This window comes from Amblyomma maculatum, chromosome 1 (genome assembly GCF_055883805.1).
Source record: "Amblyomma maculatum isolate TAMU_Amacu chromosome 1, ASM5588380v1, whole genome shotgun sequence".
Taxonomy (NCBI): domain Eukaryota; kingdom Metazoa; phylum Arthropoda; class Arachnida; order Ixodida; family Ixodidae; genus Amblyomma; species Amblyomma maculatum.
In genome coordinates, this window is record NC_139344.1 from 220,227,164 (window position 1) to 220,240,014 (window position 12,851).

At 46.5% G+C, this 12,851-nt stretch overlaps 2 non-coding genes across 2 annotated transcripts; both read left to right on the top strand.

Annotated features, from left to right (window-relative positions):
- The first annotated feature begins 4,643 nt into the window (after positions 1–4,643).
- On the top strand, positions 4,644–4,806 carry LOC146205660 (U1 spliceosomal RNA). Its single transcript, XR_014704607.1, has one exon. It is a non-coding gene; the product is annotated as a U1 spliceosomal RNA (small nuclear RNA).
- A 6,058-nt stretch (positions 4,807–10,864) lies between these two features.
- LOC146205661 (U1 spliceosomal RNA) lies at positions 10,865–11,027 on the top strand. Its single transcript, XR_014704605.1, has one exon. It is a non-coding gene; the product is annotated as a U1 spliceosomal RNA (small nuclear RNA).
- The last annotated feature ends 1,824 nt before the right edge of the window (positions 11,028–12,851 follow it).

Consider the following 12,851-nt stretch of genomic DNA (forward strand, 5'->3'; position numbering starts at 1 on the left):
TGAGATGGTTCCCCACATATGTAGCGAATAGATTCCCGAATGGCTACAGTTTCAGCCGCAGTTGATGTAGGAGTATGTCCCAAAATGAAATGTAGAGTCGTTTTCTGAGCTGGTATGACCACAGCTGAAGCGGATGCCTGTGCTGTCACAGAGCCGTCGGTGTATACGTGATTATATATTTAGCGTATTCTGACCAGATGTGCGCCAGAGTAAGTTGTTTTAGAGCACTACGTGGCACCATTGATTTTTTAAGTATTCCGGGAACACGAAGGTACCCTAAAGATTTATCCACCACCCATGGTGGTTAGGCTGGACGATATGGGAGGGCATATTGTGTTGGTACCTGCGATTGATGGCGGCGGAGTGTACTTGTAAAACTGCAGTTCGGGCGCTCATCCAGAATCTTGCTCAGTGGGTGAAAACGGTGTGTTGTAAGTGCTCCTAAATATACACGAAGTTGTTCGTGTGACAAGGATATGGATATTGGGCGAGCATGTGAATCTTTGAATCTTCAATTGTGCCTTTGTTAGAGGTGCAGATGGGCAGTCCAAGGCATATTTTCAGTGCCTGCGCTTGCACGCTCTCTAAAGTCCAGAAATGCTCATACTCGAGAGTACTGTGAGTCTGTACCGGATGTAGCCAACCCAGAGAGTCTCGCAAAGCCGTATTAAGGAGCGCTCAGTTGGACCCGATTTGATGCCAGGTATGATACAAAGTACATGGCAAAAATTGATTAGCCTTTTCTTCACCATATTAATATGTTTCGACCAAGATAATCGGTGGTCAATAATTACTCCCAAGAATCTGTGCCTGGATACGTATGGTATTACGACTCCATAAAGAGTAATCGGGTAGCGGCTGACACATTTATCCGTAAATGCGATCGCTGGACACTTTTCTGTCGCTAAAAGCAAACTTTGACACCGTAAGTACTTCGATGTCGATGACAAAGCTCGTTGCAATCTCGCGCGTAGTTGTGGGCGCGTCGAACCAGAAGGCCAGATGCAGATGTCGTCAGCTTAATCATAAGGCGTCGTTATAGGTTCTATCATGGTTAATTACTCTTAAATCGAAGGTTGAGTCCCTGATTCAAGATGCCAAACCATGCACAACCTTTCTTAATCGTGCAGAACCATGTTCAACAGCCTTGCTCGTATAAATATGTTCAAGACATGCTTAAACTAGCCCTTCCCCCTCCTCCCCCTACGTTTTCTTCCTTCATTGACCTCCATTTTTTTCCCCTGCGTAAAATCAAGCAATTACATCTGGTTAAGCCCCTATACTGTAGTGAATCTACGGGAAAATCAATGTAGGCTCGAAAAAGAAAAGGAAAGGCTTCGTAATTATCTCACTACTCGCTGGCCACCAAAACCACTCCGTAAGAGAAGGGGAAATTGTGGGTTTGAAAGGGATTCCGTACTGAAAAACTCTTGAATAATTTTGGCCACCTGGGGTTTTTTAACATGCACTGATGCTTTTGCGTTCGGCCTCCATCGATACGCAGCCGCCGCGGTCGGATTCGATCTCGAACACTCCTTCCCAGTAGCCGATCTTCTTGACTACTGAGCCACAGTTCATTCCACAACGATGCTCTGCGGTTGACGCGCATAGCTCCCGTTTGTCGACTCCCCTTCCGGAAGCTTCTTTCAGCCTACTTGTACTTCGCTACTCCACTAACTGCTGCTGCCTTAATTTGTTCTCCAATATGTCATCCTCGCTCTTTAGCATAGCACGCATTGACGTGATAAGCTACCCGTAAACTTTATATAGTCCCGCTTAATTAACCGAGCCCTACAAACGTGCCTGAATGTGTTAGGTGCTTTGTGTCTTACTCAGAATGCAAGGTTCGTGAAGGCAGGAGGCCGGTGAGATAATTTTAAACCTGACAGTGCCTGCCAGGAAGAACTAGCCGGTTACTGGGGTCATCATTGCACTTATGTTCATGTAGGTTTTGTTTTGGTGTGCCAAAGTATGGCAATAACGCAATAAATATGTTCTCACCCTGATAGGTGTGAGCAGGATTCTGCATTATGGGGAGCCAAGTTTCACCGCAGCGCCCCGCATTCCCTCACCAAAATGAGTTTGTAAAGTATGTGCTCAAGTTGTTTACTTACGTAAGGTCAATCAGTAAATGTCTCTCATAAAGGACACACAAATTTTGTTGATATCTAGTCCAAACCTATCAAATAGTGACACTCTGAATTGTTGACTTGGTGTACTGATGTTTGACTTCGCACAGGTTGTCAACACAGTGCCAATTCCGCAATTAACATTCAAGTTGTTGACTGAGTGTGCTACTGTTGTGGAGTTTACAAGTTGTATCATAGTTGTTGACTGCACACAAAATGTCAATCTTGCTGTATAACCATCCTACGTCAGCTATTGTACAGCAGTAACCACGTGACTTATCTGCAAATAATTCAAATTATATGAGGCAGGTCTGATCAGTTTTTTTTTATTTCGAAGAAAATGTATTGCAACAATCTGACATTATTTGAGCATAAACACAAAGATCTCATTGCAGAGTCAGAAAACAACACACTGTACCGCCATGCCAATAAGCAAGCTACTACGGGATTACTTCGTAACGCGGCCACAGGTACACTGAAGAGATGAAAACCCAAACATGTGGTATTATTTGCAACGCGTCTTTGTCTTTTATGCCAGAAGGGTAAAATGAAATAAACATGGAAGCAGACTCATCAGCAGATAAAAAGCAATAAAGGAAGCAAAAGAAAAATCCCTTGCAAGAAAAAAAGCTAATGGAGTCAAGCTATGAACTAAGGTCTCCCAGATAATTTTTGAAGATGATTTGTTTATGTTTCAGCCAGGCAACCCATAGTCAACAAAATTTACGCACATGTTAGTCAACAACTATATGTATTTAGATAGGTCAAAACATGGTTAACAAACTTTTCAAAAATGTTAGTCAACAACTACGCTGTTGACTAAAGGTAGATATCCATTTCCTTTACACTTGTTGTCCACAGTCAACAAACAACCCGTGTGAAAGCTGTTGACTCCAGAAGTTCTCCACGGTCTGTAAAGTCTTTGTGAATGCTCGTTTTTGCAAGGATTACTACCCTTCCAGGGCCTCTACAGCCTAAACACAGCGTGAAAATGAGAAATGGCTAAAAATATTGAGTTTGATGTCACGGAATAGCAACCCATACAAAATATTTTGCGCTTGAGAAACAAAACAAGCTTCGCCATCGATACAGAATTGGAAATTACTCGATGACGCGCTACTCAAAACGGTTCCTTAATTGAATCCCCTGCTATTCTGATGAGAAGGTGGCTTGGAACACAACAGCACAACACTTCGGTCGCCAGTATAGGATAAAAATCTGCATGACCATAACCCTGCACTTTTCAAAACGACGTACTACACAGGTCCGACAAAGTAAAGCTATGGGGGCGCCGCGTACGTGGCGACCCCTTAAAGGATTAGGGGCGACCGCCCCTCCTCCCTCCCTGCTCCCCTGTGCACCGGCCGATGCTCACCCTCCAGTCTCAGAGGCAAATCTCGATGTGGCAGTGCCTGCCAAATGGGCCATGTCAAGTGGTCATGGGATGTCAGGCATCCCTTCAAGCTATCAGCGTTCGGACATGCAAGCCAAACAACTACCACATGTCACAGCCATGCCCGTGATTCTTCGCTCCCAACTCCGACGCCGGCAACTTCGATGCTCGACAGTTGGCATCGGTAACAAGCTTTAGAAAATAGTATCACTGCCAGGCAGAGTCATTATTATGGACATAAGTGGCCTCGTGGCTAGTCTATGCTCGCGGTGAAGGCTACGCTTGAATTCTAGCGAGGTGACACTCCGCCGTACGGGAGGGTACGGTTTGGAATAAGGTCCGATGTTTGCGGCATTGTCAAGCGATGCCATGCAGATAGCACTAGTTAAATCTATTTGTAAATGGGTAGTGAGTGCAGTGCTAGCGCAAAGGCTTTCAGTGCTTATTTTCTGCCTCTGTATGACAATTCTATTCTTGTCTACGTGGCTTTCAGTCGAAGGCATCCTGCGATATATTGCGGAAGTGTAGCCAGTCAATGAAGCGCGCCTGCCTCTAAACACACGTATTGTTTCGACGGCAGAACTCGCTCTTCACACCACGTGACCGCGTGGCTCTGTGCTCGAATGTGTCAGTGCTAAACTCAAGAACAACCACTTCGGCAACGTTGAGGTCCGCACTGATGGTGGTGATTATTTCCTCAGTCATAATGGCACATACCCACAGCGGGAGTTTATTGCGGAGCTCCTCGCGCTACGTCACCTATAGTGAAAACTTCTTCCTTGTTCGGCGCTAGGCTGTGGCTGGCGACAGGAGCGCGGCGCGAGGGGCTCTTCGCAAGCACATCTCGTGATCGCGCGGTTCGGTGCCCAAGAGCGTTGCCCTCGTAGCGGAGCAAAATAAAGTGAAACGGCCCTTCAGTTATGCGATTTATCTGAAAAATTCCGTGTTTCCGCATATATTCAATTTTCAGAGGTGGGCAGCCTATACTACCTATCGCGTACGTCTCGTTTCGACAACAGGAAGCCAGGTAGTCGGGGACATTTGTTCGAAAGGGAGTTGTCCGCACCGTAGCAATATTGGCGGATGCTGTAGGCCTGGTCTCTGCGGGCACCGACAGACAACATCTTACATTGAGCTGGAACTTCGGTGCTCAAGAAGACCGAGTTCCCGGGTGGAGGCCGTCCATTACACTGCGGTCGGCTGATGCCCGCCACTTCTCCAAACTGGAGAGGCTGGAGCATTAAATTTTTGGTAGTTGGGGTATGGCGTAAGCGCCAACCCCTGCACTGAAATCAAAAGAAAGATCGAGTTTCACGCAAAGTGATAGCGGTAATGATCTTGGTCCTGCTCCACAGCCCTACAGAGCAATCCTATGTGGATGCCCTTATTGTCCTGCGGCTGCCTTGAAGCCTCCTGTTTGGGCAGCAGAACCCCCCGATTCACACTGCTAACAAATTGGCAAGATTCAAAGAGGTCAAAATTGTGAGTCCAGGCCATCTGCATATGTGCCAAACGTGTTACAGTGTCAACTAGTGAACGCACTGTGGTACGTATGGGTAACCAACTTGTGTTTATGGGTTGTACTGATGTTACAGTAACAAAATTTATTAAAATGAAAATAAAATAACGTCCGACGATTACGTTACTTCCAAATGCGAAATTTGAGCGCAGCTCTTCAGCTGTTTCACCTTTTTCGATAGATTGAGGCAAAGATTTCGAGCAAGACATGTATGTACAATTGCGGACAACTATTTTATTGTTCACTCATATTCCGTCAGGAAACACTCCACTAACAGTTCTTGACTGCCATGAAGGAAGCTTTGTGGTCGGAGAAATGTAGAGAGCAATTAAGTTATCGGGAGGTTGCAGGAGGCAGCACTTGGGCCCATAGTATATTTGTGCGGCGAAGAGATACCAGCGACTGACTGATGTCGCTCACGCCGCTAGCGAGTCAAGACCATGTGCCCGTTAAATGGCTGCCCCGCCACGGCGGTGCAGTGGTACGAAGCCCGACTACCATGCCAGAGTACCCGGGTTCGATCCCGACAGCCGGCTGCTACGTTTCTATAGAGGCGAAACGAAGAGGTGTCCGTGTGCTGTGCGATGGTAAAGATCCCCAGGTGGTCTAAATTACTCCGTTGCCCTCCACTACGGCTCCTTTTCTTCTATTTCTACTTTCAATCACACCTTCCTCCCTCGATTTACGGCGCGGTTCAGGTGTCCACAGAAACAAGTGTGACAGATACTGCGCCTTTCCCTTCTTAAGCAATTATTATTATTATTATTATTATTATTATTATTATTATTATTATTATTATTATTATTATTATTATTATTATTATTTTAAATAGCCGAATACAACAGATACTCTGCCTTTCCTTTCTATAAATCAACACACCGATTCTCTGCGGTTCAGGTGTCCACAGAAAATGTGCGCGCGCTGCCGCATCTGCGGAGCTGGTTACGAGGGACAACGCCGACAGCGACGACGACGCTAAATCTAGGAACGGGCGCCAAAGATCTGTGCTCTAAAAGTTGAAGAAAAAAAAATCGTTGAATATAAAAGCGGTGTTAAAGGTGCTTTCACTATAAGGGCGAAGCTTAAGCGTCTTAATCATTTATAGCGCGTAAGCTGTACGGATCAGGATACAAGTTCGGATTTCGCCTCCCTGGATTTCGCCGAATAATTTTGACTTTTATTAAGCGCATGTGTCCCCCAAAATGTGATACAAAATCGCGGAATTATGAATTGTTGTTAAAGGTGCTGTGGTCTCACTCTTAAGGCGATGTCTGAGTGTCCCCCTAATTCAAAACGTCGAACCGTGTACAACCTTTCTTATTCTTCGTATAACTGCGACCAACCCGCTTATCCACCCCCTTCCCCCCAAGTTTTCTCTCTCCATCTTCCTTAAATTTGTTTCCCGGTGGTAAAGCAGTGAAATATTTCCTGTCAAGCCTTGACTTCAGTGAATCTACGGGAGAATGAATATATAGTTTCGAAGAAAAAAAAAGAGAATAAAAGATAAATTATCCTGGCAATAGCACGCTTACCAACAATGGAAAGTAAAATGTAATTTGCTTCGGAGGAAAGGAAAGGCTTCGAGCCTGTCACACTCCACGCTCCACCTGACCCGCGCCGTAAGCGAAAGGGGAAAATGTAGGTTTGGAAGAAATTCCGTAGTGGAGCCCTTTTGAATAATTTTAACCACCTGGGGGTTTTTAACGTGCATTGACGTCGCGCAGCCCATGGACGCCTTCACTTTTTTCCTCCATCGAAACGCCTCCGCCGCGGTCGGGCTCGAAGTGGGCAACTCCAGATTAGTAGCCGAGCGTCTTGACCACAGTGGCCCAGCTTAATTTCCCAACGCACGTTTTGGCGGAGCATTGATGCTCTGCATTTAACGCGCCCGAGTTAAGCGGCTCCCGTTGGTCGACCCTCCTATAGCGGATCCCTTTTCCACATGCATAGACTTCGTTACTCGCCTAATTACAGCTCTCTTAATATTTTCCTTTACAATATTTCGTACTTACTCCTTACCATGAATTCTTATGTGAAAGGCCACCCGTCATATATATATATATATATATATATATATATATATATATATATATATATATATATATATATATATATATATATATATATATATATATATATTGTGAAAGAAGGCCAGGTCCAGACGGCAAGGTCGTGAAGGCAAGGCAAGGTATGCCGTCTCAGCGTTTAATCTGATGGAGAAAACCCAAGCGCGCGCCGGAGCCGGCGCCGCGGGACGATGATGATGGTATGCACAAGAGGAAGATGAAGATCATGGTATGTACAAATGAAAGAAAATCCGTGGAGGGCTCGCACAATCTGCCCGGAGGGTCGGAAGCGGCCAGCCTGGCCGCGCCTAACCAACCGATGTACTGCGGCGCACAAACGGCTTCAAGCGAGATACATGAACAATTTCATTTCCACGGGCGGTCAGCTGGGGGATCAACAGGTGTGACATGGTAGTTTACTGGGGAAGTTTGGTTGATTACCTTGTAGTGACCAAGATAGCAATGCTGAAATTAATCACTAAGGCCAGGGGTGCGCAGTGGTGTATAGAGCAGTACTTCGTCACCAGGACGTTTTGAGACCACGCGATGCTTCGAATCGTATCGACTCTTGCGGTCTTGCTGGCACGCTTCTGTGTTGAGGCGGGCAAGATGACGGCATCTGGCCACACGGGATAAGAACTGGGCTGGTAATGATGAGGAGTAGTCTGGCGTAGAGAAGAAGGAAGTGTCGAGGATTGTAGTGGGAGGGCGGTCGAAAACGAGGAAAAATGGGGAGTAACCGGTAGTCCGCTGTACTGCAGTATTATAGGCGAATGTGACGAATGGTAGAACAGTATCCCAATTTCGATGATCCGGTGTGATGTACATGGATAGCATATCCGATAGGGTGCGGTGAAATCGCTCAGTCAGGCCGTAGTCTGGGGATGGTAGCTTGAGGTTGTCTTCTGGAGGGTGGATGACGCACGAAGAACTTCGGATACGACTGTCGATAAGAAGGCCGTCCCGCGGTCACTTAGAAGCACCCGAGGAGCGCCATGACGCAATACAATTGACCTCAAAAAGAAATTAGCTACCTCTTCAGCGGAACCAGTCGGTACAGGGGCCGTCTCAGCATAGCGTGTAAGGTGGTCGACAGCTCTTATAATCCGATGGTTACCCCCATTGGAGAGAGGTAGGGGACCATATAAGTCGATGCCGACTACGTCGAATGGTGTGGCGGGACAGGAAGGGGCTGTAGGAGACCAGCGGGGAAAGAAGTCGGCCACTTGCGACGTTGGCACAGGTGACAGGAAGCAACGTATTTAGCTACGGTGGTAGACAGGCCAGGCCAAAAGAATCGTCTTTTCACGCGGTCGTATGTTTTGTTAAAACCAAGGTGACCTGCAGTAGCGTCATCGTGGAAAGCCACTAGTATACGTGGGCGAAGCACACGCGGTACGACTGGGAGACAGCGAGTTCGATCAGGATAATACACGTAGCGGCGTAGTATGCCATCTTCAAGCTTGAAATTGCGAAGCTGTCGGCGAAGCCTAGCGTTGGGTGGGCTCGAAGCGCCGATAAGGCAGTCGATGATGGGCCGACAGTAGGCATCTGCTAATTGCTGTGAGCGGAGAGCGTGCTTGTTCTCAGAGTCGTCAAAAGAAACTGCAGTGATATGCGTCGGTGGAAGCGATGATCAGCTGTGGTCAGAGGTGGAAATGCATTGTGAAGAAAAACAGGAGGCTGATTCCGAAACCGGGCAGTGAGAAGGAGCGTCGGCGTCTAGGTGTTGGCGGCCCGATTTATAAACGACGTCGAAATGGTATTCAGGCGTAGAATCCAACGGCCAAGTCTGCCTGTCAAATTTTTCAGTGAAGATAACCAGCAAAGAGAATGGTGATCGGTCACAACTGTGAAATACCGACCATTAGGTAAGGGCGAAACTTTTGAACAGCCCAGACGACGGCGAGACATTCCTGCTCGGTAATGGTGTAGTTTTTCTCAGCTGCAGCCATGGTCCGACTGGCGAAGGCAATGACTTTCTCACGTGACTTTCTCACGTTAGTTCCCAGCACATCCACCACTTGTGAAAGAAGGCCAGGTCCAGACGGCAAGGTCGTGAAGGCAAGGCAAGGTATGCCGTGTCAGCGTTTAATCTGATGGAGAAAACCCAAGCGATGATATGGTATGTACAAGAGGAAGAAGAAGATCATGGCATGTACAAATGAAAGAAGATCCGTGGAGGGCTCGCAATATATATATATATATATATATATATATATATATATATATATATATATATATATATATATATATATATATATATATGTCATTGTAGAAGAAACCGGCCGCTAATGTCATCGCGTGAAATACTATTCCAGACCGGCGGGATCGAACTAGGCTATGTGGACGTTATTTGGTACCAAACTTTCGACGCAACCGTACTCTGTGCAGCGTTCATAGTGACGTCAGACAATTTCACTTCCCATTTGTCACCCATGCTTGAGTCAAGGCGGAGGCTGTTGGTTAATTGCGACAGCGATTCGAACCGACCACGTATGTGCAGTCTTCGTCAAAAGTCCTGGAGCCTAAGGATTTTCGTTTCAGGAGCAAAATGTAGCGCAACTTCAACATTACAGGATTAAGGGACTTTAAAATGCTAGGAAGTGGTTTCTTATTGCTGTCCGAAACTATAATATCAAAGCATTTCAATGCACTCTTGCCTTTAACGAAAGCTTCATTTTTGCGGTTGATACGAAAATTGTTTGGCTTCAGAACTTTCGACCAAGACTGTATCTCCGATTGTACGCCTTTCATTTTAAGTTTAAATCCATGAAGAGTGCGACAAATAAGGCGCCTTGGTTTCCCAAAAACAACCTCCTCATGAAAATATAAAAGGAATTCGCACAATGAAAAGATGGTGTTAAGGCAGCTTGAGCGTCCCCCTATTCTTTTTTTTTTTTGGTTGTATTCTATCTCGCAGAAATGGGCTAAAGCCTTTCATGCTAATTTCTTTATTGCGTGCGAATTAGAACGATTAGCAAAAATTATCCGGAACTGTCGTTGGCCTGTAAAGCCTCCAGCTCCTGGACACCCTAAGGGTCCATATTCAGAGCTTTTGTCACCTAGGGGCGTCCAACCACCACCCACATGCCAACCTCCACCCTCCCAATTCCCCCACCCAGCTTCATCCAACCTCCACAACACTCTACTCACCCAAACACCTACAGAAGCGCCTCGATCATATCAACCAATGGTGAAAGGAAATTCACATGCCCAAAAGGCTCCTCCGGGAGCTGAAATTTGTACAAAGCACGTAACTCGCGGGACTCCGTACCCTGGTCAGAGCTAAGTCGAGGAAGAACCACTCTACCAACGTTGGGGTTCGGACTGATGATAGTGATGAAACCCTCAGTGATAACGGCACATAACCACCGCGGGAGTTTATTGCGGAGCTCCTCGCGCTGTGTCGCCTATAGTGCAAACTTCATCTTTGTCTGGCGCCGGGCCGTGGCTTGCGAACAGAGCGCGAGGTGATCTCGTGGGCACGCGGCTTCGTGCCCAAGTGCATCGCTCTTGAAGCGAACCAAGATAAAGCAAAACAGCCCTTCATTTATAACATTTATCGGAAAAATTCCGTGTTTTCGCACATACTAAATTTTCAGAGGTGCGCAGCCTACACTACCTATTGCGTACGTCTCGTTTCCACAACAGGAAGCCAGGTAGTCAAGAATATTTTTTTCCTAAGAAAGTTGTCCGCACCGTAGCAATATTGGCGGATGCTGTAGACCTGGTCTCTGCTGGCACCGACAGATAACATCTTACATTGAGCTGGAACTTCGGTGCTCAAGAAGACCGAGTTCCCGGGTGGAGGCCGTCCATTGCACTGCGGTCGGCTGATGCCCGCCACTTCTCCAAACTGGAGAGGCTGGAGCATTAAATTTTTGGTAGTTGGGGTATGGCGTAAGCGCCAACCCCTCCACTGAAATCAAAAGAAAGATCGTGTTTCACGCAAAGTGATAGGAGCCATCTGCATGCCAGGTAGGCACACAACGTATAGGCCACGAAGAGTCATGTGTGCCAGAGGGATACCTAGTGATCGCGTTGTGTGTTAGTTACTAACGTGTGTTTGTTGTGTGTACTGTATTAAAGTAATAAAATTTAAGAAGTTATAAAACAAAAAGTTTAAAAAATTATTGAATAGAAAGACGGGGTTAAAGGCGCTATCGTGTTTACTGTTAGGGCGAAGCTTAAGCGTCTTACAAATTATTAAGAGCGTAAACTGTACTAATTGGGTTACAAATTCGGATTTCGCCTAGCTGGATCTCAATGACCTTGACCGAATTAGATGTAGGTGTCCAACAAAGTGATACGTAATCGTGAATTTATAAGGTGTTATTAAAGGTTCTGTCGTGTCACTCTTAATCCGAAGACTGATTGTGCCCGAATTCAAAACATCAAACCGTTTAAAAGGTTCCTCAATCGTGCAAAACAATGCTCAACAGCTTTCGCTTGTATAACTACGTTCAAACCCCGCTTTAACACTCCCTCCCCCAAGTTTTCTTCCTCCATCTTCCTTAAATTAGTTCCGTGCGTAAAAAAAAAAAAAAAAAAAAAGAAAGAAAGAAAGTTGTAGTTCAGCTCTGGTTAACCCTAGTTTAATTACAAAAGCAACGGCAGAAGGTCCTTTTACGTGCTACATTATTCCCTATCACGCCCTATCAGTGTAAGGTGCTGCATTATTGGCGACACTTAAGCTCATCCTTTAAGGGTATGACGCGAGAGCGTAAGCTACCAGCCCACATATACAGTCACGCTTCAACCAAGCCGTATGGGCGTGCCTTCGTGTCGTAGGGGTAACGAGTATGCAAACGGTTCTGTCAGGCTGATTCTGATATCACCCTCCCATATGAAAGGAGCGACACGAGTTTGTAGCTCCTGCGCATGGCATAGGGGTAACGTGTATTCAGATGTCAAAGCAGGCCGAGTTTTTGTTGAGGAGACCGTAGCTACGGCTCTTCACGGCGTAGCTGCGGCCACCCGAGGTCTCGCTTTGGCTGTTGGAGTGTTGCTTTTGCAAAAAGAAATATATTTTGTTAAGCCCCGACTACAGCGAATCTGCTGGAGAATGAATGTATATGTTAGAAAACAAAAAAGACTAACATATAACTCTGCCGGGTTGGGGCAGTGGTAAGACGCCCGACTACTGTGCCGGAGTACCAGGGTTCGATCCCGACCGCAGCGGCTGAATTTCGATGGAGGCGAAACGAAGAGACGTCTGTGTGCTGTGCGATGTCAGCGCACGTTAAAGATCCCCAGGTGGTCGAAATTACTCCGTAGCCCTTCACTACGGCTCCTCTTCCTCTCTTTCCACTTTCACTCCCACCTTCCTCCCTTCCGTTACAGCGCGGTTCAGGTGTCCACAGAAGCAAGTGTGGCAGATACTGCGCCCTTCCCTTCGCGTGAACCAATTATTATTATATAAAATGCCCTGGTAATTGTATTCTCATTAAAGAATAATGTAATTTGGTTCACAGGAAAAGAGAGGATTCGTAATTGTCACACATCTCCTTGGACACCCGGCCTGCGTCGTAAGCGAAAGGGGAAAATGTGGGTTTGGAAGTTTCCGTAGTGGAGGGCTCTGAAATAATTTCGACCACCTGGGGGTTTTTAACTTGCACTGACTACCGCAGCACAGGGACGCCTTTGCGTTTGGCCTGCATGGAAACGCTGCCGCCGAGGTGAGGATCGAACTCAGCACCTCCAGCCCAGTAGCCGAGTGTCTTGACCACTCAGCCACAGCT